The sequence below is a fragment of the Sinocyclocheilus grahami genome, unplaced genomic scaffold (assembly GCF_001515645.1).
Source record: "Sinocyclocheilus grahami isolate Dianchi unplaced genomic scaffold, SAMN03320097.WGS_v1.1 scaffold992.1, whole genome shotgun sequence".
NCBI classification, from domain to species: domain Eukaryota; kingdom Metazoa; phylum Chordata; class Actinopteri; order Cypriniformes; family Cyprinidae; genus Sinocyclocheilus; species Sinocyclocheilus grahami.
This window is the reverse complement of record NW_015506171.1, coordinates 66,365-68,684: the sequence shown is the minus strand read 5'-3', so window position 1 is coordinate 68,684 and position 2,320 is coordinate 66,365. Positions and strand designations below refer to the sequence as shown.

Below are 2,320 nucleotides of genomic sequence, written 5' to 3'. Positions count from 1 at the left end.
TAGAATGAATGAAGTGCTGATTATGACTCTTGTTTCAGTGTCTGATGGTGCGAGAGACGCCGGGACACACAGACGGATGCGTGACGTACGTCTCTGAAGACGAGCGCATGGCCTTCACCGGAGACGCTCTGCTCATCCGCGGCTGCGGACGCACCGACTTCCAGCAAGGTCAAACCACACAAACACTTCATATATCCACCCTCGAGGACGATATAGATTCAAACTTGGTTAGTTTTAGGTTTAATGATAATATTCAGTGCAAGCAAAATGTAGTACCACGATATAGGCACGTGCTCTGAGTGACGCAGACCGCACACACAAACACATGCTGTAATGCCTGCCTGTGATGAGGAGATTATGAGTAAAAAATAATAATATTAGTCGAATTTAAAATAAACATTTGCATTTGAATGTTAGCTGAATTGAGTGCTGTGCCTGCGATGAGGAGATTGTGAATTAAAAAAAAAAAAGAATATTAGTCGAATTTAAAATGAACGTTTGCATTTGAATGCAAAAATAGTACAATCAAATGTTAGGTGTGCGGTGACGTAAGTGACTGTGTTGCATTTTAATGTTATGTTAGTGTTGCTCACGAGACGCGCCGCTGCTGCGTTATTCATTCAACATATTAGAGAAATATAGAAGCTCGATGCGGAGAAGATCTTGATTGGGTTAAAGCCGAAACCAAGCCATTCACACAGAACGGACAAATACGACTGCTGCACTCGCGTCACACACAAGAGATGTATAGAAAGCCATGCACCGTTAAAACAGTTCGCAGACCGCACACACAAACACATGCTGTAATGCCTGCCTGTGATGAGGAGATTATGAGTAAAAAATAATAATATTAGTCGAATTTAAAATAAACATTTGCATTTGAATGTTAGGTGTGCGTCAGGGCGCGCGAGATGCGGTGATGATGATGTGAGTGACACTGTTGCATTTTAATGTGGTGTTAGTTTAGCCCACGAGACGCGCCGCTGCTGCGTTATTCATTCAACATATTAGAGAAATATAGAAGCTCGATGCGGAGAAGATCTTGATTGGGTTAAAGCCGAAACCAAGCCATTCACACAGAACGGACAAATACGACTGCTGCACTCGCGTCACACACAAGAGATGTATAGAAAGCCATGCACCGTTAAAACAGTTTCAACTTTTAGAAAACACGTCGCGAATTTGTGAAGGTTTATTCCTTTTCACTGCGTCTCTTATGTGTTTAAATGCAATCTGCGTGATCAGTGCTTCGGCTCTTTGTATTAAGCAATGCATAAATACATGATGCTGTTTTGTTCATAATTGTTTATGCAATTTACAAAATGATGTTTGATTTATATGAGTTAATTTAGACGTAATGCACGGTTTTTATAGACAGTTATTTCCTTGCGTTGACAATTTAATGTGCTGCATTATTTTGCTCATTGTGCCGTCCTGTGGCCTATTTAATCTGCATATAAAACATTAGAAATTTGTTGAATTTTTATTGTGTGCTTGACTGTTAAAACAAACAAAAAATATAGTTGTTTGCCTCAAATATAAATACAGTGGTTAAATAAAATAAAAAATTCTATTGCTCTTTGTTTTAAAAAAGGTTATAAAAATGTCAATAATTATCGATACAGAACGATATGATACATTATATCGTTGATACATTTTATTAGCTATATCGCCCCGCCCTACGTTACATACAATAATGTTTTATCACCGGCCGTTCATAAAGACCACGACTGTCACTATATTCCAATATTGTGAAGTCGTCTGATGTGTTGTGTTTCACATTCTTGTTGTTTTTGGCGTGGACACGTGAGCGAGCGACGTTTGCTGTCAAACCCGATTCTTGTTTTGTGTTGCGCTGAATGAAGTCGCACAGGTTCACCGCGAGTGAATGCTGTGTTTCTCGGCCTGTAGGGATGTGTTGTAATTGCAGGATGAGTGATAACATGTCGTTTGCTCAGGTTTGTCAGGGTGTGTCGTGTTGCTCATCCTGAGCTTCGTTTGATGGCTAACAAACACTAAAATCATGTACAGGGTTCCCACGCTTCTACTAGAATATCAGACACATGGATTCAAGGCCTGGAAAGTACTTGACAACAAATATAGGTCCTTGAAATAAATTTGAAATAAATGTTGTTTTTTAAATTAGGAGCACAAGTGTTCCTAAAAAGAGAAGTAAGCATATAGCCCTGTTTAACCACTGTTTATTAATTTAAAAATTGATGATGAGGATGAGGAGGAGGATGATGAGGAGGAGGAGGATGATGAGGATGAGGATGATGAGGAGGAGGAGGAGGAGGAGGATGAGGATGATGAGGAGGAT

At 39.7% G+C, this 2,320-nt stretch overlaps 1 protein-coding gene across 1 annotated transcript in view; it reads left to right on the top strand.

The window, feature by feature from the left end:
• Window positions 1-2,320, top strand: part of LOC107565301 (pleckstrin homology-like domain family B member 3) — a 14,646-nt gene that overhangs the window by 350 nt on the left and 11,976 nt on the right. The window lies entirely within an intron of this gene.